At 44.1% G+C, this 25,926-nt stretch overlaps 1 protein-coding gene and 1 non-coding gene across 4 annotated transcripts in view; both read right to left on the bottom strand.

Moving 5' to 3' along the window:
• LOC111156106 (synaptotagmin 17) overlaps positions 1-25,926 on the bottom strand; it is an 85,262-nt gene that overhangs the window by 32,475 nt on the left and 26,861 nt on the right. The window lies entirely within an intron of this gene.
• TRNAK-CUU lies at positions 16,175-16,247 on the bottom strand. Its single transcript has one exon. It is a non-coding gene; the product is annotated as a tRNA-Lys (tRNA).

Raw genomic sequence — 25,926 nt, 5'->3', positions numbered from 1 at the left:
TAAAATCTTTAAAAAAAAAAAATACCCATTCCCTGGATAACAACACTACCACACTGGTGGGAAATTCACCCAGGGCATGATTCCTTCCACACTTCTAAAAGTACCACGAAAACATGAGGCCCCCACTTCTTTGTCCCATTTTTATTATTTATTTATTAAAAGATTTTATTTATTTATGACAGAGGGAGATAGTGAGAGAGGGAACATAAGCAGAGGGGAGCCGGAGAGGGAGAAGCAGGCTCCCCGCCAAGCAGGGAGCCTGACATGGGACTTGATCCTAGCACAGCGAGACCATGACCAGAGTTGAAGGCAGATGCTTAATGGCTGAGCCACCCAGGTGTCCCTCTGACCCATTAAAAAAAATTATTGTAAAAACTTGCAACCACATACAAATTACACAGGGCACTGTAACAAATCTCCATATACTCACCACCCAGTGGTAACAATGATCAGAATCCTTATTTTGCTAAAGGCTGCTTCATTGTGTCTTAGTCTGTACTTGTCTTGGTTCGAATAACAAAAATACCATAGACTGGGTGGCTTATAAACATAGTTCTGGAGGCTAGGAGTCCAAGATTAGGGTGCCAGCATGGTTGGGTGAGGGCTATCTTCTGGGTAACAAACTTCTCATTGTGTCCTCATTTGGTGGAAGGGACTAGGGACCATTGTGGGGCCTTGTACGTAAGGCACTAATAACCCCACTCAGGGGGGCCCCACCTTCGTGACCTAATCACCTCCCAAAAGCCCTATCTTGCAACACCATCACACTGGACGTTAGGATTCTAACATACGAACTTTGAGGAGACACAAACCTTCAGACCACAGCATATCTACACACTGACTTGCAAAAAATTTTAGTTGAGTATTTTAAACCATGTCCCAGACATGATGTCATTTTACCTGTATATCCTTCAGGTTGTATCTCCAAATGGTAAGGACATTAAAACAAGTATTTTTAGCATGGGACATTTCCAATCATATTCAAAAGAAAGCACAGAAGTACAAGGAAACTCACTCAGATTCAATAATTATAATCTCACAGCCAATCTTGATTTACTTATACCCTCATTCAACTCCCCATACCATTGTGAAGTAATACCCAGACATAAAATTTTTCTGTAATATTATATATATATAAATATATGTGTATCTGTGTGTGTGTGTATATATATAAAATATCTGATTGATCTATGTATTTACCCAACCATCCACCAGCTATTCAGTCTTTGTCCACCCATCCATCCATCCACCCATCCACCACCCATCCATCTACCCATCCATTCATCCTTTCTTCCTCTATCCATCCATCCATCCATCCATCCATCCATCCACCCACCCACCCATAATCTCTATCCATCCCTTTCGTTATCAGTCATTCCAGCAAATTTATGCCAAGTGGCAGCTCTAGAACTTGGCACACAGTGGATACTCAACAAACATGGGTTGACTAGATCCCCAGTCAAACCAAAAGATTTCTGTACTGAGTGAGCTAGTCCCCAAACAAGAAACAATCTCATACATTAACTCAGAGGTTGCAAACTATCAGCCCGTAGATGTGTTTTATTTGGCCCATGTCAAGCTTAAATGTAATTACCTGATAATTATTTAAAAATTCAAGAATCAAGATATCTCACAAGTTCAAAAAAAAAAAAAAAATCTAGATTTCCTGCCTTGCTTGAAAAACAAGAAGGTCCAGCAAGGCTGGGCCCACATTCCTACCTGGCAACATCTGGTCGGAGCACAGCGTCCCCTTAAGATGGGAACTGCCTCCTTCATTTCATTAGGTCCCCATTTATCCTTCACTGCTTTACATATGAGCTCACAGGTTTTTCAAGACAAAAATGGTGAACTCAGTGTCCTGAGCGATCGAGGAAATTCCAAGCCCCTATACACAGTTTCTAGGGGTTTCCCCCTTGTTCGTGAAGGCCTGGAAGATGCTGTATCCTCAGGGCCTGACCCTGAAGACATATTTAACCTGAGACAAGAAATACTGAGAATTCAGCTGGCTCCTTCCTATCCTTGTGGAGTTAGCGCAAAGCCTTCCCTGCTTCTACAACTAACCTGTGGCTCATCTCATGATATAGCTTCACAGGTAAAGATCCTAACTTGTAATTCAGTCTGCAGACCTGGTGAAAAACGGATTTGGCCAATCTAGTGTCATCAAGGGTAGTTCAGGTAGAGATGGACCCAACTGAGAACAAAACAATGTGGCAGGAAAAAAAACAAAAAACAAAAAAACAAAAAAAAAAACAATACGGCAGGAAATCAGCCTACAGACATAGACCAGTGGTTCTCAAACTGGGAAAATTTTGCCGCCACCACCCTCAATGTCTAAAGACATTTCAGATGCAGAACTGAGATGGGGGATGCTACTGGGATCTAGTGGGTAGAGGCTAGGGATGTGGTTCAACATCCTCCAACACAAGACAGCACCCCCCCGACCCCCGAAACAAAGGATGATCCAGCCCAAAATGGCCACAGCATTGATTGAGAGACAAGGGACAGAAGAGAGAAAGGGGGGGTAGATATCTCTTTTACAATAGCAAAAAAAAGTTGATATCCGTTGACTCAGTATTTCCATTTCCAGGAATTTACCCCACTGACATACCTCACTGCACGTCACAATGTGAACACAAGAATAAAAAATACAGGATCATGACCTTGACAGAGTGACTGTGGACCGTGACGTGCAAGGACTGGGGAGCAAATAGCCCTGCCTTCATGGAACATACACTCTGGCGGGGGAGACAGAGAGTAAACAGACTGAAAGAGACACAAACAAGGTGATTTCAGATACGACCGAGTACTAGGGAGAAAAATCCAGCAGGGGAAGGGAAATGAGGGTCCTTTCTGGGGTGAGGGAAATATCTGTATCTTGATAATGGAGGCAGTAACATGGGTACATTTGCCAAAGATCAACTATTTAAAATGCACAAATGTATTGTAAGCAAATTATACCTTAATAAAGTTGATAAAAAGGGGGGGATTTGACATAAGCAAATAGGGCAGAATATTATTAGCACTTGTCAAATCTGGGAGATGGGCCCCTGGGGGTTTATCACTTTATGTTAGAAATATTTCATTTAAAAACATATTAAACATTTAAAACATGTTTAAAAAAATAAATATTAAAAAAGCAAGCACAAAAACTTAGGGTAACAGAATGGTGACTGATAAGGTGCGCTCAGGGGCTGCCATGTCTGCCGCCGTGGTCAGGCAAGGCCTCCCTGAGGCCAGCTACCAGCTCTCATCGCCTAAGGGGGCCCTCAAGCCCTTTCCAGAGTGGAGAGAGTTGGGCCACTGACCAACCTTCAACGAGACAGCTGGTGTCATCCCCAATTTTTCTCTTTCTGAGAAGATTGTTTTTTCATCTCAAAAAAAAAAAGGGGGGTTGGAAGTTCTTTTCTTCCTCCTTCCCTTTGAGGGATACAAGCGGCTGCTCTCTCCGCCCCACCCCAACCCCAACACAAGCCTATGGAGGTCTGCATGATGTATTTTTCCAAGGGAAGTTGTCCCATTGACCCAGTCCTTCTTTTCGTCTGCCTCGCTTTGGGAATGATCAATCTGCAAGACAATCGTTTGTTCCTCAGGGAACGGTTGGTAGAAATAAAAAAAGAGGGCTAACTCAGCAATATCCAAAGGTTCGCTGCTTTTTTAAACAAACATTTATTCTACAGTGACTCAGTCCTAGGCACCGGGACCCCACAATCATCATAATTATGGCAAACTTTACTGCGAAATCGCCCTAGACCAGGCACTGGTTCTGGCAGGCTAAGGCTAAATCTCGTTTCTTCCCCTCAACAGCTCTAGGGGCTCCCACTTTACAGATGAGAGAATTCAGACTCAGAGAAGCCGAGGACACCTCAAGATCCCATTCTGAGGAAAGAGAGGAGGCAAGCGCAGCTCTTATACCACATTGTTGGTAGTGAAAGCACAATGCCACCAACCATTCAAGTCTCTTAGTGGGGAACAGGGAAGATATTAGGAAAAAAAAAATCAAAATTTCAGTGGCCTCACACTCCCTAGGTTGGCTATAAGAATGCCACCACCAACAGCAAAGAGAAAATAACAGGTGTCTGATGCAGGTGTGGAGAAACCAGAAGCCTGTGCCCAGTTGGTAGGGCTGGAAAATGGCACAGCCGCTGTGCTCCATGGTCTGATGGCTGTTCCTTAAAAGGTTACAACCAGAGAGTTACCATATGACCCAGCAATTCCTCTCTGTGGTATTTCTCTTCTACCAGGAGAACAGAAAAACTTGTACATGAATGTTCACGGTTGCACTGTTGGCAACAGTGGGGAAGGTGGAAATGGGCCAAATATCCACCGGTGGGTGAACGGACGAACATAATGTAGCATATCCATACAACGGAATGTTACGAAAAGAAATGACATATGATACATGCTATGGTATTGTGTAGCTAAACCTTGTTAACATTAGAGTAGGTGAAAGAAACCAGACACAAAATCTTATATGGTATGATTCCATTTCTGAGATATCCAGAACAGGTCAATCTCTGAAGACAGAAAGCAGATGGGTGGTTGCTGGGATCTGGTAGGAGTGGGGCTGGGGTGTGGGGGGCAGATATGGGGAGCGATCGCTTTAAGTAGGCACAGGGTCCCCTTTGGAGTGATAAAAATACTCTGGACAGGGGACAGTTATATTGAGAATGTACTAAATGTCACTGAACCGTACACTTTAAAATGGTTAGATTGATGTGATGTGAATTTCACCCCAATTAAAGCAAATTATGGGTCTGCAGTATTAATCAGCCATATAAACCTGAACTAGTGCAAGACATACTGAAGCACAATCCATGCCGGGGAGGGGCATGGTCAAGGAAGGCTTCCTGGAGGAGGCCTTTAAGTCTTTAAAGATAAGTAGGATGTGTTAACTAACCATATCATGGTAATCACTTCAAAATATATACTTGTATGAAATCAAGACATTGTATGCCTTACACTTACATAATATTATGTCAACTATATTCCAATAGAACTAGGAAAGAAAAAAGGTAAGTAAAATTTTGTCTAGCAAATATTTCAGGGAAGGACACCCCCTGTAGATGGAACAGAATGAGAGAACCTTTCACCACAGTCCCATTACCCTTTGCTGTTCTGGTCCTGAAGTTCTTTATTTCCTAATAGAAAGTCCCAAGTAACTTACTATTAATAATAAAGCAGGCAAAGATGATTAATCACTTGGATTTCTACAATAAATCAGTGAGTCTCTCCTTACAAATAACATTACTGTCACTCATTTACAGTCTTGGTTTTTGAACATCGCTTTGTTTGTTTTTTAAATGGGAAAGACAACACTGGCTTCACCCTTACGCAGAACAGGTATGTGCTCTCAATGCCCCCAACCTCCATTTCAAATTAAAAAAAAAAAAAAAAAAGAAATATATTCTTTGGCAAGAATATAATATCTGGATGTTCAGAAGTAACGGTGAAGTCATCACTATGGAGAAATTGAACCATTGCAGTTATCCTGAATGACTTATGATGGGAGGCTCCCCAATTTTCAGGGCTTAGGATCTCAAGATCGTATCTTTACCCAGGCCAGGAGAAAGGAGAGGGTTCTCACTAAACTCAAGGTCTTTGTCCCAGAATATATGATACATCTGAACAACAACGTTCACTTAGACATCAAAAACGGCAGCTCTAAATAATCAGAGGGCAAAAATGTTCCTTGAGGGTTTCTGAAGACAGTATCTTCTTTGTCCTTCTTCCATAGAAATATCTGATGCTAAATTTATAAGCTGACCAGCGGCCAGATGGTAAAGAACTTAGATTATGGGAACAGAAAAAGTAGGACCATCTAGTCAGTAGCTCCCCAATCTGCTCTTCCTCCCCCAAAAGAATCACGAAATTTATGGTGATCTTTGTGGACCCCATTAAGTACTGGACCCTTAACCTTATATCAACCTGGTAGCAATTTTGCCCTCCCCCACACCTCTAGAACATTTGGCAATGTCTGGAGACATTTTTTTTGTTGTCACAAGTGGGATGAAGGTTGCTACTGACATCTACTGGATGGGGGCCAGGGATGCTGTTAAAAATCTTACAAAGTACAGGACACCCTCGCCCCCTCAATACAAACAATTTGGCCCAAAATATCAGTAGTACTGAGGCTAAGAAATCTTAACTACGATTCTTTTCTTATCCAATTCCAGCCTGAACGAATGTTAATAGCAACCAAAGACTGAATTTTTCTCCAAGAGATATGAGGACAAGTCCATTCACTAGCTCAGATGAGCCTCTTGGATCGTCTACAGACCAAAAGAGGACAGGGCACTAGCCGTAAGCCAAAGATCAAGCTAAATTCCATCCTTTGTCTTCCTCCTTGGGCTGTTCTTCTTCACTGCAAGCAAAGACCCAAGCACCCGATACAAAACCCCTCCCAAGAAGTGGGCTCAGCTGCCCCAGGAAGAATGGACTGCTTATTCTGGGAGAGTCTCCAACTCCAAGAAGTCTCCCTTCTCCCATCCAAATTTAGTCAGATAAGGTTGGCATGTCACAGCAAGAATAATTTGGTCCAACACTCTAGGTTTATAAAAGAAAACTGAACCAGGACATTCTCTCACTTCCCTATGTAATATCCTCCATCCACCACTCTTAGAATGAAAGCCAACGTCTTTAGCCTCATCTAGAGGCATCTGGCTGGCTCACAAGAGTATGAGACTCTTGATCTCAAGGCTGAGAGTTCAAGCTCCATGGTGGGTGTAGAGATTACTTAATTAAACATAAAAAAAAAAAAAAAGAAAGAAAAAGTCCTTAGCCTCATCTACCACAAGATTTATTTATCAGCCTCAGCACTACTTGGGGCTAGATCATTCTATGTTGTGGGTGTGGTCCTGTGTACTGTAGGATGTTTAACAGCATCCCTGGTCTCTACCTACTTGATGCCAGTAGCATACCAACCACCTAAAATGTCTATATACATTGCCTAATATCCTCAAAGGCAAAATCCCCCTCCTGAGAACCACTGATCTACCAGAATCCAAATAATCGGACCCCAGCCTCCATCTCAGACCTCATCCACCAGCCCTATCTGTCTCCTTTCTCTATTCCTTGAAAACACAAGACCATTCCTGCAGCAGGGGCTTGCACCTGTTACTCCCTCAGCCTGGAAATGTCCCTTCAAACGTCACCTCCTTATCTCTGCATTCCCAGACTACCCCACCAAAAATAGTCCCCTGTCTCCCTCACTTTTGAATGCTTCTTTTCATTTTATGTCTTTCAAGGCACTTTGTCCTTATGTGATGTTTTCTTGCCCTCCATGAAGGCAAGGACTATATCCAACTTTCCACCACCATGTCCATAGCACGTGGAGCAAATTCCATCCAGATGACCATGAGAACAGGCTACACTGGGAGGAGCAAGATGGCGGAGGAGTAGGATACCTAAATATCATCAGGTCCCAGGAGTTCAGATGGATAGTTATCAAACCATTCTGAACAGCTACAAACTCAACAGGAGAAAGAAGAGAAGAGCAGCAATTCTAGGAACAGAAAACCGATCCCTTTCTGGAAGGCAGGACATGGGGAGAAGTGAATCCGAGCCATTCAGGAAGACAGACCACGGGGGAGGGGCCGGCTCCCAGCAAGTGAGAGAGCAGCAGAGCACAAAATCAGAACTTTTAGAAGTCTGCTCCACTGAGGGACGTTGCTCCAGAGGCTAAGGGCGGGGGGTGGGGGGGGTGGGGGGGAGAGGGGAATCCTCATGGGGACAGTGTGGTCTCAGGACCTGCAGGGATACAAAAAGACCAGGGGTGTCTGAGTGTGGCAGAGCTGCCAGGTATAGGAGCAGAGAAGCCCATGGCAGAGATGGGGGCTCTCAGCTCGGGGTTACCTTTGACCATGATCCACAGCACAGTCGGGACACTGCTCTTTAGGCAGGGAGCCCCCCAATGACAAGTGGCAGATCTGGGGAGACTCACCTTCCTCCTCTGGGAGAAGCGCTACAGGAGCGAGCTGCAGGGATCTGCTGGGTTTGGAGACTCCAAATGGGGCCATGCGCCAGAGATAGGAACTCTCAGTCACAGGCCAGGTGAGCTCGGAGCGCAGCTGGAGACCACGGAGACGAGGGGAGGGATTGAGCCCTTTTCTCTCTGAGAGCGCACTAAGGAGTGGGGCCCCGAGCTCTCAGCTCCTACAGGCGGAGAATGGGAGGCTGCCATTTTCATTCCCGTCCTCCAGAGCTCTATGGAAAGCGTTCAGGGAACAAAAGCTCCAAGAGGGAACCTAAGCAGATGCTTAGCCCGGCCCCTGGCAAGGGCGGTGCAATTCCACCTCGGGCAAAGACATTTGAGAATCACTACAACAGGCCCCTCCCACAGAAGATCAGCAAGAACATGCAGCCAAGACTAAGTTTATCAATCAATGAGAACTGCAGAACTCCAGAGATACAGGAAAGCAACACACAGAATTCATGGCTTTTTTTCCCCACAATCCTCTAGTCTTTTAAAGTTAATTTTTAAAAATTTTTTCTTATTCTATTTTTCTTAATTTTTCCTCTTTCCTATTTTAACATTTTTAAAACTATTTTATCTTATCAATACCTTTTTAAAAATTTTTAGTTTTCATTGTTATACTCATATTTTATCCCTTCATTGTATTTAATCTTATTTTTTCTATACATAGAAGTTTTTTTTTTCTTTAAAATTTTGGGATACAATTTCTTCTAATAAATCAAAATATACCCTAAATCTAGCACATGGCTTTGTTCTAGTCTCCAGCCTGATCACATTCTTTCTTCTTTTTTTCTTTTCCTTTTTTCAACCAACTTCTTATCAATTCCTTTTTTAGAATTTTTTAAATTTTCATCTTTACAGTGCTATTTCATCCTTTCATCGTGTTTACCCTTATTTATATATATGTAAGTTTTTCTTTCTTTAAAATTTTGGAAGGTAATTTCTTTTTTTTTTAAATTTCTTCTCACAGACCAAAATACACCCAAAAGCAAGCCTGTGGCCTCTGTTTTATTCACCAATCTAATATATATATATATATATATATATATATATATATATATATATATACACATATATATATATGAAATTTCATATATATATATATATATGAAATTTCTTTTCTTTTTTTCCCCCTTTCTTCTCCCCCCTGGTTTTGAGTCTCTTCTGATTTGGTTTTGTATATTTTTCTGGGGTCATTACTACCCTTTTAGTATTTTGTTCTCTCATTCATCTATTCTTATCTGGATGAAATGACAAGGTGGAAAAACTCACTCCAAAAAAAAGGGAACAAGATGCAGTACCGAAAGCTAGGGAACTAATCAATATGGACATTAGTAATACATCAGAACTAGAGTTCAGAATGATGATTACCAAGGTGCTAGCTGGGCTCAAAAAAAGCATGGAAGATATCAGAGAATCCCTTTCTGGAGAAAAAAATCCCTTTCAGGAGAAATAAAAGAACTAAAATCTAACCAAGTTAAAATTTTAAAAGTTATTAATGAGGTGCAATAAAAAATGGAGGCTCTTACTGCTACGATAAATGAGGCAGAAGAGAGAATTAGTGATATAGCAGACCAAATGATGGAGAATAAAGAAGCTGAGCAAAAGAGAGACAAACAACTACTGGACCATGAGGGGAGAACTCGAGAACTAAGTGATACCATAAGACAAAACAGTATTAGAGTAATTGGGATCCCAGAAGAAGAATAAAAAGGGAGAGGAGCAGAAGGCATATTGGAGCAAATTACAGTAGAGAATTTCCCTAATTGGGCGAAGGGAACAAGCATCAAAATCCAGGAGGCACAGAGAACCCCACTCAAAATCAATAAAAATAGGTCCACACCCTGTCATCTAATAGTAAAACTTAGAAGTCTCAGTGACAAAGAGAAAATCCTGAAAGCAGCTTGGGACAAGAGGTCTGTAACATACAACGTTAGAAATATTAGATTGGCAGTACAGAGACCTGGCAGGCCAGAAAAGTCTGGCATGATATATTCAGAGCACTAAACGAGAAAAATATGCAGCAAGAACACTATATCCAGGTAGCCTGTCATTGAAACTAGAAGGAGAGATAAAAGGCTTCCAGGATGAACAAAAACTAAAAGAATTTGCAAACACCAAACCAGCCCTACAGGAAATATTGAAAGAGGTCCTTTAGCAAAGAGACAGCCTAAAAGTAACAGACCAGAAAGGAACAGAGACAATACACAGTAACAGTCATCTTATAGGCAATACAATGGCACTAAATGCTTATCTTTCAATAGTTACCCTGAATGTAAATGGGCTAAATGCCCCAATCAAAAGACACAAGGTATCAGAATGGATTAAAAAAAAAAAAAAACAAGACCCATCAATATGCTGTCTACAAGAAACTCATTTTAGACCCAAAGACACATCCAGATTTAAAGTGAGGGGGTGGAAAACAGTTTACTGTGCTACTGGTCATCAAAAGAAAGCTGAGGTGGCAATCCTAATATCAGATAAATTAGATTTTAAGCCAAAGACCATATTAAGAGATGAGGAAGAACACTATATCATACTTAAAGGGTCTGTCCAACAAGAAGATCTAACAATTTTAAATATCTATGCCCCTAACATGGGAGCAGCCAATTATACAAACCAAGTCATAACAACATCAAAGAAACACATCAACAGTAATACAATAATAGTAGGGGACATTAACACCCCCCTCACTAAAATGGACAGAACATCTAAGCAAAAGATCAACAAGGAAATAAAGGCTTTAAATGATACACTGGACCAGATGGACATCACAGATACATTTAGAACATTCCATCCCAAAACAAGTGAATACACATTTTTCTCTAGTGCACATGGAACATTCTCCAGAATAGATCACAACCTGGGTCACAGATCAGGTCTCAACTGGTACCAAAAGATTGGGATCATTCCCTGCATATTTTCAGACCACAATGCTTTGAAACTAGAACTCAATCACAAGAGGAAAGCTGGAAAGAACTCAAATACATGGAGGCTAAAGAGCATCCTACTAAGAAATAAATGGGTCAACCAGGAAATTAAAGAAGAATTTTAAAAATTCATGGAAACAAATGAAAATGAAAAAAACACAACTGTTCAAAATCTTTGGGACATAGCAAAGGCAGTCCTGAGAGGAAAGGATATAGCAATACAAGCCTTTCTCAAGAAACAAGAAAGGTCTCAAGTACACAACCTAAACCTACACCTAAAGGAGCTGGAGGAAGAACACCAAAAAAAGCTTAAACCCAGAAGAAGAAGAGAAATAATGGAGATCAGAGCAGAAATCAATGAAATAAAAACCAAAAGAACAGCAGAACAAATCAATGAAACTAGGAGCTGGTTCTTTAAAATAATTAATAGGATTGATAAACCCCTGGCCATACTTATCAAAAAGAAAAGAGAAAAGACCCAAATTAATAAAATCATGAATGAAAGAGGAGAGATCACAACCAACACCAAAGAAATACAAACAATTATAAGAACATATTATGAGCAACTATACGCCAGCAAATCTGACAATCTGGAAGAAATGGATGCATTTCTAGAGACGTATAAACTACCAAAACTGAACCAGGAAGAAATAGAAAATCTGTACAGCCCCATAACCAGTAAGGAGATTGAAGCAGTCATTAAAAATCTCCCAATAGGGGCGCCTGGGTGGCTCAGTGGGTTGGGCCTCTGCCTTCGGCTCAGGTCATGATCCCAGGGTCCTAGGATCGAGCCCCGCATCGGGCTCTCTGCTCAGCAGGAAGCCTGCTTCCCCTCCTTTCTCTCTCTCTCTGCCTGCCTCTCTGCCTACTTGTCATCTCTCTCTCTGTCGAATAAATAAATAAAATATTAAAAAAAAATCTCCCAATAAACAAGAGCCCAGGGCCAGACAGCTTCCCAGGGGAATTCTACCAAGCATTTATTTATTTAAAAATAATTTTTTAAAAAAAGATTTTATTTATTTATTTGACACAGAGAGAGAGAGATCACAGTAGGCAGGCAGAGAGAGAAGAGGAAGCAGGCTCTCCGCCGAGCAGAGAACCCGATGTGGGGCTCGATCCCAGGACCCCGAGATCATGACCCAAGCCGAAGGCAGAGGCTTAACCCACTGAGCCACCCAGGTGCCCCTCTACCAAGCATTTAAAGAAGAATTAATACCTATTCTCCTGAAACTGTTCCAAAAAATAGAAATGGAAGGAAAACTTCCAAACTCATTTTATGAGGCCAGCATTACCTTGATCCCAAAACCAGACAAAGACCCCACCAAAAAGGAGAATTAGAGACCAATATCCTTGATGAATAAGGATGCAAAAATTCTCACCAAAATACTAGCCAATAGGATCCAACAGTACACTAAAAGGATTATTCACCATGACCAAGTGGGATTTATTCCTGGGCTGCAAGGTTGATTCAACATCTCCAAATCAATCAATGTGATACAATACATTAATCAAAGAAAGAACAAGAACCATATGATACTCTCAATAGATGCGGAAAAGCATTTTTTTAAAAAGATTTTATTTATTTATTTGACAGACAGAGATCACAGTAGGCAGAGGCAAGCAGAGAGAGAGGAAGGGAAGCAGGCTCCCCGCTGAGCAGAGAGCCCAATGCGGGGCTCGATCCCAGGACCCTGGGATCATGACCTGAGCCGAAGGCAGAGGCTTTAACCCACTGAGCTACCCAGGCGCCCCCTGAAAAGCATTTGACAAAGGACAGCATCCTTTCTTGATCAAAACTCTTCAAAGTGTAGGGATAGAGGTTACATAACTCAATACCATCAAAGCTATCTATGAAAAACTCACGAGAGTTATCATTCTCAACGGGGAAAAACTGAGAGCTTTTCCCCCAAGGTCAGGATCACGGCAGGGATGTCCACTATCACCACTGCTATTTAACATAGAACTACAAGTCCTAGCCTCGGCAATCAGAAAACAAAAAGAAATTAAAGGCATCCAAACTGGCAAAGAAGAAGTCAAACTCTCACTCTTTGCAGGTGATATGATACTTTATGTGTAAAACCCAAAAGACTCCACTCCAAAACTGTTAGGACTCATACAGGAATTCAGTAAAGTGTCAGGATATAAAATCAATGCACAGAAATCAGTTGCATTTCTATACACCAACAACAAAACAGAAGAAAGAGAAATTAAATAGTTGGTCCCATTTACAATTGCACTCAAACCCATAAGATACCTAGGAATAAATCTAACCAAAGAGGCAAAGAATCTATACTCATAAAACTATAAAGTACTCATGAAAGCAACTGAGGAAGACACAAAGAAACTTAGAAACATTCCATACTCATGGATTGGAATAACAAATATTGTGAAAATGTCTATGCTATCCAGAGCAATCTACACATTTAATGCAATTCCTATCAAAATACCATCAAATTTTTCAAAGAAATGGAACAAATAATCCTAAAATTTATATGGAACCAGAAAAGACCTCAAATAGCCAGAGGAATGTTGAAAAAGAAAGCCAAAGGTGGTGGCATCACGATTCCAGACTTCAAGCTCTATTACAAAGCTGTAATCATCAGTACAGTATGGTACTGGCACAAAAACAGACACATAGATCAATGGAACAGAATAGACAACTCAGAAATGGACCCTCAACTCCATGGTCAACTAATCTTCGACAAAGGGGGAAAGAATGTCCAATGGAAAAAAGACAGTCTCTTCAACAAATGGTGTTGGGAAAATTGGACAGCCACATGCAGAAGAATAGAACTGGACCGTTTCCTTATACCACACACAAAAATAGACTCAAAATGGATGAAAGACCTCAATATGAGACAGAAATCCATCAAAATCCTTGAGGAGAACACAGGCAATAACCTCTTTGACTTCAGCCACAGCAACTTCTTCATAGAAATATCGCCAAAGGCAAGGGAAGCAAGGGCAAAAATGTACTATTGAGACTTCATCAAGATCAAGAGCTTTTGCACAGCTAGGAAACAGTCAACAAAACCAAAAGACAACTGACAGAGAGAAGACATTTGCAAACGACATATCAGATAAAGAGCTAGTATCCAAAATCCATAAAGAACTTATCAAACTCAACACCCAAAGAACAAATAATCCAATCAAGAAATGGGCAGAAGATATGAACAGACACTTCTGCAAAGAAGACATCCAAATGGCCAGCAGACACATGAAAAAGTGCTCAACATCACTTGGCATCAGGGAAATACAAATCAAAACTGCAGTGAGGTATCACCTCACACCAGACAGAATGGCTAAAACTAACAGGTCAGGAAATGACAGATGTTAGTGAGGATGCAGAGAAAGGGGACCCCTCCTACACTGTTGGTGGGAATGCAGGCTGGTGCAGTCACTCTGGAAAACAGCATGGAGGTTCCTCAAAAAGTTTAAAATAGAGCTACCCTATGACTCATAATTGCACTACTGGGTATTTACCCTAAAGATACAAATGTAGTGATCCAAAGGGGCACGTGCACCCGAATGTTTATAGCAGCAATGTCCACAATAGCCACACTGTACAAAGAACCTAGATGTCCATCAACAGATGAATGGATAAAGAAGATATGATATGTATGTGTATATATATGTATATGTATATGTATGTATGTGTGTGTGTGTGAGAGAGAGAGATGGAATATTATGCAGCCATCAAAACCCCCCCAAAATCTTGCCATTTGCAACGACGTGGGTGGAACTAGGGGGTATTATGCTAAGTGAAATAAGTCAATCCGAGAAAGATAATTATCATCTGATCTCTCTGATACGAGGAATTTGAGAGGCAGGGTGAGGGGTCGGGGGGGTATGGAGGGAAAAAATGAAACAAGACGGGATTGGGAAGGAGACAAACAATAAAAGACTCAATCTCACAAAACAAACTGAGGGTTGCTGGGGGTGGGGGAGTAGGGATAAGGTGGCTGGGTTATGGATATTGGGGAGGGTATGTGCTATGGTGAGTGCTGTGAAACGTGTAAGCCTGAAGATTCACAGACCTGTACCCCTGGGGAAAATAATACATTATATGTTAATTCAAAAAAAAAAAAAGAAAAAGAAAAAAAGAACAGGCTCCACGGCCCCTCTGTGGAGGGTCACCACCACCACGTCACGGTCTGAAGCGGGGTCCCCCCCTGGGTCTGTTGCCTGCCCTACTCAACCTCAAGAGAACTGAAGCTGTGTTGGGAGAAGAAACTGGGTGACAGGTGCCATTTCTCCCTTTTCCCATTTTAACGCCATGTCACAAATAAACAGTCCCGGTTTCCTTTTTGAAGAGCCTGATGTGCTTAATTTGGTTGAACCACATGGGGTGGGCTTGGGAGAACCAAAATAGACCATCTGTAAATTACTCAAATGAAACCAGAAGCCATCCTACAAGCCCTTACAAGCAGCTTGTACAAATGCTGCTCTGCTCTCTACACAGACAAAAATCCTCCCCCCCTCACCCCTCAGCCCCACAGCCTTTGAAAACCACTAGGTTCTAATCAATAAAAAGAAACTCAAAGAAAACCATCTGGGACAAAGGACACTTTCTGTGAAAAACAATAGCCTGGCTCTCCTGGTAGACGTCCTCCAACATCTATCACGAGATAGATGTCATCGGACATTCGAAATGGTGCTCGGGCTCTCACATGCCTAGCAGAGGCTTCCAGATGTCACTTTCCACGAGGTCCAAACAAGGCTGCTCTGTGCTTCCCCATCTTTGTTCTCACGGGTCGCGAGAAATCTTTTGTCTCTTCACTTACTGCATGAACAACATTAAAATAGGAATGGATTTTTAAAAAAGCAAAACTCCAATGATCATCCCAGCCACACTGCGTCACGCCCTCTAGTCTCTGTTGCCTCCACCCTGTCCCCTTTGGAATTCTTCCGCAGTCCCTATCAATACACAAAAATATTACTTGCATAACTGCACTGATGACACAGGCACATTCTGAACCACCCCCCAAACTTAAATGAACAGACATGCTTGTTTCTCACGTTAGCACCTAGACATCATAAGTATCTTATTCATTCATTCATTCTTTTTTTTCTTTTAAAGATCTTATTATTTGAGAGAGAGAGAGACAGTGAGAGAGGGAACACAAGCAGGGGGAGTGGGAGAGGGAGAAGCAGGCTTCCCACTAAGCAGAGAGCCCGATATGAGGCTCGATCCCAGGACCCTGGGATCATGAGCTGAGCCGAACAACTGAGCCACCCATGCACCCCATCATTCATTCATTCTTGAGTTCTATGCCCAACATGGGGCTTGAACTCATGACCCTGAGATCAAGAGTCACATGCTCTACCCACTGAGCCAGCCAGGCGCCCCATTAGTTTCATTTTTAATGTCTACACAGAATATTCCATTAGGCTAAAATACTGTACTTTTAACCATTTTCCTATTGCTAGGTACTTAGGTTATTTTTAATGACCTAAATGGGCATTAAATGACCTAAAATTGGCCACTAAACTCTTCTTTTAGATTATATCCTTTTTTAAAAAAAGATTTTTATTTATTTATTTGAGAGAGAGCATGAGAGAGAGTACAAGCAGGGGGAGGGGCAGAGGCAGAGGGAGAAGCAGGCTCCCCACAGAGCAAAGAGCCCAATGTGAGGCTTGATTCCAGGACCCTGGGATCATGACCCAAACCAAAGGCAGACACTTAACTGACTGAGCCACCCAAGCCCCCAGATTACATCCTTCGAATAAAACCCACTAGTGGTATTATGGGGTCAAAGAGTAGATCAAGATATATCAAAAATGTTTTTCTGCTGATATTTTTCTGCTGCTCAGTATGAACTGCAAGACCAGCCCAAAGGGCTGAACTTAATTTCATGACGACCAGCAGAAGGATGGGACAGAAGTCTCCCCACAAAGCCACCAGGACTGAATACTAACATTTTGACCGGGCATGGGATCAGTCGGGCTGCTAAAATATTTTGTTTGAATGACTATCTAGTCATATACTGATTTAACTGCATTTCCTCTTTTGCACGGAAACGTTGACGTTCTTTCTGGGTGAGTTCAATTCCCCTCTGTATGCCCACGGCGTGCCTGGTAATATATATTTCAGACTGGACTGTATCTGTCTGTTACAGTAAAGCTTTCTAATTATTCCTGCCCCCTGGAAATCTTATTCTGGATTTAGTTTGTATTTCCCTGGCCACCTTCATGTTCATCAGCTCTTTATACTTTCTCTTTCATGAAAACCCTGTTCATTTCTTTGGGCCCATTTTTCTGTTGGGTATTTGTCTTTCTCTTATTAATTTACAAAAAGGCCTTTAAATATTATGGATACTATATTACCCATAGGTTATGTGTTGTTATGGGTTGAGTTGTGTGTCGCCCTACCCCCACAACCAAATATTCATATTTAAGTCCCAACCCCCAGGATCTCAGAATGTGACTTTATTTGGAAATAGCATCCTTACAGATGGAATTACGTAGGATGAAGTCCTATGGGAGTAGGATGGGCCTTTAATCCAGTATGACCAGTATCTTTATAAAAGAGAGAAACTGGACACAGACATGCATGCACATTAGAGGAGAGCTATGCGAAGAATTAAGTTATGTTTCCAAAAGCCGTGGAATTATCAGAAACCAGGAGAGAGGACTCCAGCAGATCCTTCCTAGAACCCTCAGAGGGATCATGTCCCTGCTGACATCTGGATCTTGAACTGCTAGCTAGCCTCCAAAACTGTGAGACAGTAAATTTCTGTTGCTGAAGCCACTCAGCTCGTTTTTAGTACTTTGTTACAACAGCCCTAGCAACCTAATACGTGTGTATAGCAAATATATTTTCCCAGTTTGTGGCTTGACTTTTAATTTTTTTAACCATATTTTCTGATGAGCCGAGTGCAGAATTTTAATGTGGTAGAATGCACCCAATGTCTTCTTCCATGGCTTGTGCTTAATGACTTTTTTAGAAATGCTTTGCTATGCTCAAGTTGTAAAAATAGTCTCCTTCTTTTCCTTCTAAAGGTTTGGCCTTTCAAATCTAAGTCCTTGGACCATCTGGACTTGGTTTTGGTGTATGGTGTGAGGTAAGGCTCTGTTTTCATTTTTGAGGCAGTAACCATCTTTCCTCCTGTCTTTCTGCCCCACAAGACAATGACCTCCTTGAGGGTAGTGATTTTACATTACTCTGTACAGACAGAGTCCTGATGAATGCTGACACAGAGAAATGTTTGTTTATATCCTGCAAATGAAGCTAAACCTTCCAGAGAAGACAGGAGAGAAGCTCAACGGAAAGATACGGAGTTTGGGTCTAGCATTCAATGGCCATCTAAATTCAGTCAACGTACTACAGATCCACTCAAGCATCTCAAGAGCGATATCCTGACTCTATTGTAAATTGAGCTCCTACTGAACATCTTATAGCCAAGATGTTTGTTCGAAGAGAGATTGCTCTAGAACATGCAACGGTATCAACCCAAACTGGAAAGGACAGCATGAAGCTTGTCTCCAGCCACCCAGTGTCTGTAACAAAGGACTAAAAGTGGATACAAATGACATTAGGGAGAGTCCCCCTCAAGCAGAAGGAGCAGCGGCCAGGATGGGCCAGGGCACTCACTGACAAGGGCGGAGAGAAGTTCTACCAGCTAAGGGAGGGCTTTTTTTTTTTTTTAAAGATTTTATTTATTTATTTGACAGACAGAGATCACAAGTAGGCAGAGAAGCAGGCAGAGAGAGAGGGGGAAGCAGGCTCCCTGCCAAGCAGAGAGCCCGATGCGGGGCTTGAATCCAGGGCCCTGGGATCACGACCTGAGCCGAAGGTTCAGGCTTTAACCCACTGAACCACCCAGGCGCCCCTAAGGGAGGGCTTTTTTTTTTTTTTTTTAATTTTTTATTTTTTCAGCGTAACGGTATTCATTATTTTTGCACCACACCCAGTGCTCCATGCAATCCATGCCCTCTCCAATACCCACCACCTGGATCCCACAACCTCCCACCCCCCACCCCTTCAAAACCCTCAGATTATTTTTCAGAGTCCATAGTCTCTCATGGTTCACCTCCCCTTCCAATTTCCCTCAACTCCCTTCTCCTCTCCATCTCCCCTTGTCCTCCATGCTGTTTGTTATGCTCCACAAATAAGTGAAACCATATGATAATTGACTCTCTCTGCTTGACTTGTTTCACTCAGCATAATCTCTTCCAGTCCTGTCCATGTTGCTACAAAAGTTGGGTATCCATCCTTTTTGATGGAGGCATCATACTCCATCGTGTGTATGGACCACATCTTCCTGATCCATTCGTAAGGGAGGGCTTTTGAGCCAGCACAGCCCAGTCCTCAGACCCTTCTTCCATCTACTCATTCCACTTCTGTGCAGCATGTCCCTCTCTGCTTCTCTGGGTCTCACCATCATCTCCCAACCTCGGGTCCAGCCCAAGAGTCCCATGAGTAGTTATTTACAGAGCATCCACCACATGGAGGGCACAGGGCTGGCACGCAGTGGGTGCTCCATGATTATCCTGATGGTGCTAGACACAGAGGACAGCAATGAGCACGACAGTCAAGGTCCCTGTAATGCAGTTCCTGACAGTGAGCATTATTTAATTAATTACCATGCATGACTAATGGATATGGGATGACTTCATTAGCACTGTGGTGTGTGCTCCGAAGAATAAAAGAGCGCTGTGGGAAGTGACCTTCCCAAGACACCCCCTGCAGAAGTAGGGACAGGGGTCAGAGGGCCAAGGAACAGGCACACACAATAACCCAAACGGCCAATATAGACAAGTGACGGGGTAAGGGGGCCTGGGGTGAGGGGTTGGTGCAGACCTGAGGCTGGGGCAGAAGACAGGTTAGTTCCTGCTTTGTCGCCAGGTGAGGAGTATGGACTCACCTGAGAAACAGGGAGCCACAGAAGGCTTTAGGCAGGGAGTCACCTAATTAGATCTAACGTTTTAAAAGGACTTCTCTGGCTGCACCTCGTTGCTCCTCTGCCGTTTCAAGCCACCTCTCCTTCCGACTCCCTCTTCCACTCATGTTGTGCTTACCTGCTTCTCCAGTACCTCCCGTAACAGACTCTTTTATGAGGCTCCTGGATTTTTCGTGTCCTATAATTTCTGCAGGGAGGGACCGCACACTCCATGTTCTCACGCACCCCTCTTTTCTGCCCTAGCATTTGGGGTTAGGGTAGTTGTTACACATTAGACTGTTTCCGTCAAAAGACAGGATGAAACCCTAACCCATGACATCTGTGAATATGACCTTACTGGGACATGGGGGTCTGGTCATCTGTAATTAAGACAAGACCACCCTGGCATCGGATGGGCCCTGGTGTTATTACAGGAAGACAGACACACGGGTGGCTCAGTTGGTTGAGTGGCTGCCTTCGGCTCAGGTCATGATCCCAGCGTTCTGGGATCGAGTCCCACATCGGGCTCCTTGCTTGGCAGGGAGCTTGCTTCTCTGTCTCTGCCCGCCTCTCTGCCCGTGCTCGCTCGCTCTGTCTCTCTCTCTCTCTCTCTCTCTCTCTGACAAATAAATAAATAAATAAAATCTTTAAAAAAAAAAAAAAGCAGACAGACACACATGGAGAAGAACACAGCATGACAACGGAAGCAGAGTCAGGTGATACATCTGGAAGCCGAGGAGCACCGAGGACTGCCACACCAGCAGAAGCCAGGAGAAGGTCATGGAACGGGATCCCCCTTGATGCCTCCAGAAAGGAACCAACTCCCGCCAACACCTTGATGTCGGACTTCCAGACTCCAGAACCACGAGAGAGCCACGAAAAAATAAATTCCTGCTGCAGTGGCCTCGTCCCCCGATTTGTGGGAACTTTTGACACAGTCCCAGGAAACTAACACGGCGGTAGATCAGGCAAAGGACTGAGGTCACAGTCCTACATTTCAAGGCCAGCTCTAGCACATACTCCCTGTGTGGCCTTGGACTTGCTGCTGAACCCCTCTGGGCCTCATTACCTAACTTCTTGGGGAAAACGGGGACATAACAGACACCCCCATGAAGTTCTATAGTGGGGAAAAGCTCTTCTTTAAATTCCTGTCGACTGGCATGACCGTGCTCCCTCCCAGCTTCCAATTCTTGGTCTTCATTGTTCTCATTCCCTTTCTTTTGCTCTTAAATGAAGTTTTCCCCAGAATTCAACCCCTAGGGAATTCAACCTTTTCTTCCTACATTATCCAATGTTACTGGGTGATTCTGTGCCAGGCACGGGATTCTGAGTCCTTTCCTTTATTTTCTCATTTAATCCGTACTGCAGGCCCCTGGAGAGAGACTAGCATTATCCTCACTGTACCCATGAGTAACCTGAGACGGAGGACGGCCAAGGTGTGTGCTGGACATCACAGCGAGGAGGTGGCAGAGTTGCCCCGTGACACAGTAAGAAACACATACTTGGTTTCTGTCCCCAGTTTCTGGCACGCAGCTCCTAAAACCCTTGGAATTTCTGGGGAAGATAAGAGTGTCCTCTGGATGCTAATGAGATGACTAAGGGCTGGGGGTCCCCAGATAGCTTCAGGAGGAAGGCTGATTGCCAGAGAGACAAAGGCACATTAGAGGGTTGGAACTCTCTTGGCCCCAAAACTCATCCTCTAGAGAGGGGAGAGAGTAGAGGCTGAGTTCAATCACCAATGGCCAACGGTTTAATCAATTGTGTCTATGTAATGAAACTTCCATTTAAAAAAAAAAAATTCCTAAATAACAGTGTTTAGAGAGCTTCTGAGTTAGTGAATACATCAAGGTACTAGGAGGGTGGTGGACCCCGAGAGGGTCCTGTGCCCCTCCCCCAATACCTTGCCTTATGCTTTGCTTTCCATCTGGCTGCTCCTGAGTTATATCCTTTAAAAAACAAACAAACAAAAAACAGTAAAATGTCTCCCTAAGTTTTGTGAGCAATTCTAGCAAATTACGGAACCTGAGGCAGAGGTCAGGAGACCCCCTGATTGATAGCTGGGTTTGTCAGAAGTATGGATTCACCTTGGGACTTGTAACTGGCACCTGAAATGGGGGCGGTCGGTGAGGATGGAGCCCTTCATCTGCGGGATCTGAGCTAACTCCAGGCAGTGAGTGTCAGAACTGAGCTCAGGGGGCGCCTGGGTGGCTCAGAAGGTTAAAGCCTCTGCCTTTGGCTCAAGTCATGATCCCCGGGTCCTGGGATCGAGCCCTGCATCGGGCTCTCTCCTTGGTGGGGAGCCTGCTTCCTCCTCTCTCTCTGCCTGCCTCTCTGCCTACTTATGATCTCTCTCTGTCGAATAAATAAATAAAATCTTAAAAAAAAAAAAAAAGAACTGAGCTCAGTTGTAGGACAGGTGCCCTAAAAGTAAGGGGTGTGTGTGTGTGTGTGTGTTTTAATAACGGGGCTTCTGAGGGCAGCCGACATAAGAAAGGAAAATAGTGGGGCACCTGGGTGGCTCAGCAGATTAAGCATCTATCTTTGGCTCAGGTCATGATCCCAGGGTTCTGGGATTGAGCCCCTCGTAGGGCTCCCTGCTCAGGCTCTCTGCTTGCTGCTCCGTGGGGGTTTGCCTCTCCCTCTCCCTCTGCTCCTCCCCCACACTCACGCACTCTCTCGTTCTCTCTCAAATGAATAAAATCTTTTTTAAAATCCCGCACTTTCTCTCAGTTTCAGGTTTTAGGGAGCCCTACAGGCAGTACGTGTTGTTTTGGTCTATTCAACATCCCTCCCCACTTTCTCTGGTCCCAGAACCTCTTTGGCTGTGGTTTGGGTGGGGCTAAGCCTGGGCATCTGACCCCACCAGACAAGTCCATGGAGCTCTGCTCAAGAAGGTCCCAGAGCTGCCCAGGTGCCTCAAGGTTCAATTATTCCTTTGCTTCTATGAACTACTCTACCACCCTTCAGGACGGCCTTCTTTTTCTCCCAGAAAGCCTGGTATGAATCTCGGCTCTACTACTTACTCTGTGAGCAGATTCCCCAACTCCCCTGCCTTTGTGTTATCTGTGCAATGGGATCGTAAGAACACCTATCAGGCCGAGTTGATGAAAGAATTAAATGGGTTAATAAATGCGAAGAGCTCAGAGCTCAGCATTTAGTATGTGAATCTGTTATCATTTTATTTATCCTTTCCCTTAAGCTGGCCAGACTCAGTTCTGCTGCTGCTGGAACTGAAGACCCTTCCCTTAGGGCTCCCCTCATTTTCACCTTGGATCCTAGTTATCGATGGCCATGACTGTTTCTCAGAGGCCACTCCAGGAAAGGAGGACGTGTTGAGGTCACCTCGGTTCAAGCCCTGGCTTCAACATTTACTCCTTGAACATCTGAGGCAAGTCATTCACTGACTGGGACCTCTGTTTTCTCACGTGGAACGTGGGGATGATCAGTGCACCTCACAGGCTTGCATGATTCAACAGGGTCATGTACGGAAAATGCTTCCCAAGCACTGACAGGTGCTCACTATTTGTTATACCGAGAGTCTTAAAGGAAGGGACCGGGTCTCACACTTGTCTGTAGCCCCAGAACCTGCCATGAGAACAGCCTCAGTCCATGGCGACAAGCCCCCTGAGACGGTCCACCTCTCCTTCTCGGAGCTGAAGCTGATCGCCAGACACCTGGGCCACCCAACCTGCCAGCTGCTCAAGAGCTCCAACCTCATCTGCTCAACCCCAGCTGGGGTTGATGAATTACTTGCTGGCCAGTGTTGCTTTAATCTCCTTGGTCACACGGAGTCCAAGTTCCCCAGCTAAGATTTCAGCACCACGATCACGGTAATGATGGACAGCAACATTTCCTTACGGCTTACCACCAGTCAGCGCACCTGATGTGAGGACCAGTACTGTGCTGGGCCAGTGTGAACACGGCAGGCATAAGCAGATGCCACCCTCCCCACAACTCTTGAGCTCCAATTTGCTTTTCCTGCCATTTTCCACGGGAGGAAGCTGGGCCTCAGCGAGACAGGGTGGAGGCCGGGAGCAGACGCCAGACTGTGAAGTCAGACTCCCCCATTCACTAACTGCATGGCCTTGGGCGAGCTCCCCAGACTTTCTGAGCCTCTGGTTTTGAATTTAGTTTATTTTAAACTTTTTTAAAGATTTTCTTTTTCTGAGGTAACCTCTACCCCCAAAGTGGGGCTTGAACACACGACCCTGAGGTCAAGCATTGTACGCTCTACCAACCGAGCCAGCCAGGCGTTCCCGTGCCTCGGGTGTTTAAAATGAAAAGTGGGGAATAATGACAGTCCCTCAGGGACTTTCAGATGTATACAGAGAGCCCTAAAACCACGGCTGGTCTATGGGACAAGCTCAGGAGGAGTCAGCAATCGTCACTATCAGCAACAGAGTAACCGCCCAAGGTCACACCACAGGAAGTGGCTGGGCTCCTGGTGGCCTGAGGACTGCGGGACTGTGGGGCTGTCCTCTTCATGTGGCACCACTGTATACATACGTCAAGGCTCTGCGCTTTCAGCCTCGAGCGAACCAGCCCCCTGGTAACCCAAAAAGTACAAAAAATACAAAAGTGTTACCACCCTAAGGTAAGTACCACTATGGTCAGTGATGTGCAGATAAGTATGTAGCCCTCCAGGAGGGGAAAGGGCTCCGATCGGTAGCATGTGTCCATTTCATACACAATGGCTGACTTCAGTGTGAAGTTAATCGGCTTGTGAAATGCTTGAAAATTTACAATTAGCTCTGTGAGCCAGGGAAAGCTGGCTCCAGCACACGATATAACCCTCATTTTATAGACAAAGAAACCGAGGCTTCGAGATGATATGGTAACTCTGGGCCCCACACCTCTAGAGGGTATAAAGGCCAGGACTTGAACCGAAGTCTGTATATTCCAGGGCTCTCGGGCACCACAGATCCTTTCCCATGTGAGGTAAAACTGTGCCACAGAGGTAAGACCTCCCACCTGGAAGTCAGGCAACCTAACTCAAAAGCTATCGCTGAAAGCTGTGTGACCTTGGACAAGTCACTCAACTCAACACTCACTCTGTGCTGCAGTCTTCTCATCTAGAAAACAGGCTCAGACCAAACCATCTCTCGTTCCCCTTCTAGATGACATTATGACTAGGAACCAAAAGCTCATGTTGAGATCTGAGGTGTAAACTCCATTTCTATTTCAGGAGGAGGAAAACAAGAAGGACCACATGAAAAGAAATTTCTAGTTAATGCTGCCTTCTAAGGCTCTGGCCTGGGCCCGGCACTGGCTGCACAGTGTTGCCAAAACACGGCTGCTCACCAAAACCTAGGCAGGGGACCCTTTTAACACACAGAAAGGCCAGCATCCTATTGAACGAGTCAAGGCTGAAAGCAGCTCAGGGTAAGTTAAAGAGGAATGCTCATTAAAAAACTGACATTTGCTTTGTCCAGGGCTTCGCCCGTTACAGTATCTGGCGGTGAACGATCTCAAGATACAATATACGGTCAGGAGAGGCTGGCGGCGGTGTGTGTCACTTCTGGCAGTTTCCAGGTTCTGGGCCCAATCAACACATAACTCTGGGTGTCTGAAGTCATCACCGGTTTTTCCTTCTAAAAAATGTCCTAAAATTCTTTCTATCTCTATCTGCCTGGGACACGGTAAGGTCAAAGTAGCATCCACTGAAACACAAATCAGAACCTCTGGCCAATTCCTCATGGCCTCCGCCTTACTTGCTTCCCAACGTCTCCTTCCTCTTTTCGGCTTCCTCCCTCCTCCTTCCCTGCCCGGCAGCTCCCAGTTAGTCCCTACTCGGTGTATATTATACGCCAGGGGCTTTGCCTGCCTGATCTTGGTTTATCAAGATGGAATATAGTGGAGTAGAATGGCTAACAGCTGGACAGCCAGGGTGCAAATCCCAGGCCTGTGGCCTTGGGCATGTTACTTAATGCATGCCTCAGTTTCCCTATCTATAGAATGGGCTGGTAACGATTGTTAATACAATAGAAATGCTTAGCCCCATGCCTGACACAGTGAGTACTAGGTCAGAGTCAGCCCTCTCTATTATTATCCTCACGTCACTGCCCCAACTTCCCATGCTGTAAGCATTGCATTATTATCCCTAACTGACAGGTGAGGAGTGGGGCTCAAATTCACACAGCTG

This window comes from Enhydra lutris, unplaced genomic scaffold (genome assembly GCF_002288905.1).
Source record: "Enhydra lutris kenyoni isolate GAN:26980312 unplaced genomic scaffold, ASM228890v2 scaffoldscaffold45, whole genome shotgun sequence".
NCBI lineage: Eukaryota > Metazoa > Chordata > Mammalia > Carnivora > Mustelidae > Enhydra > Enhydra lutris.
The sequence above is the reverse complement of the archived record's forward strand: the minus strand, read 5'-3'. Positions and strand labels throughout refer to the sequence as shown.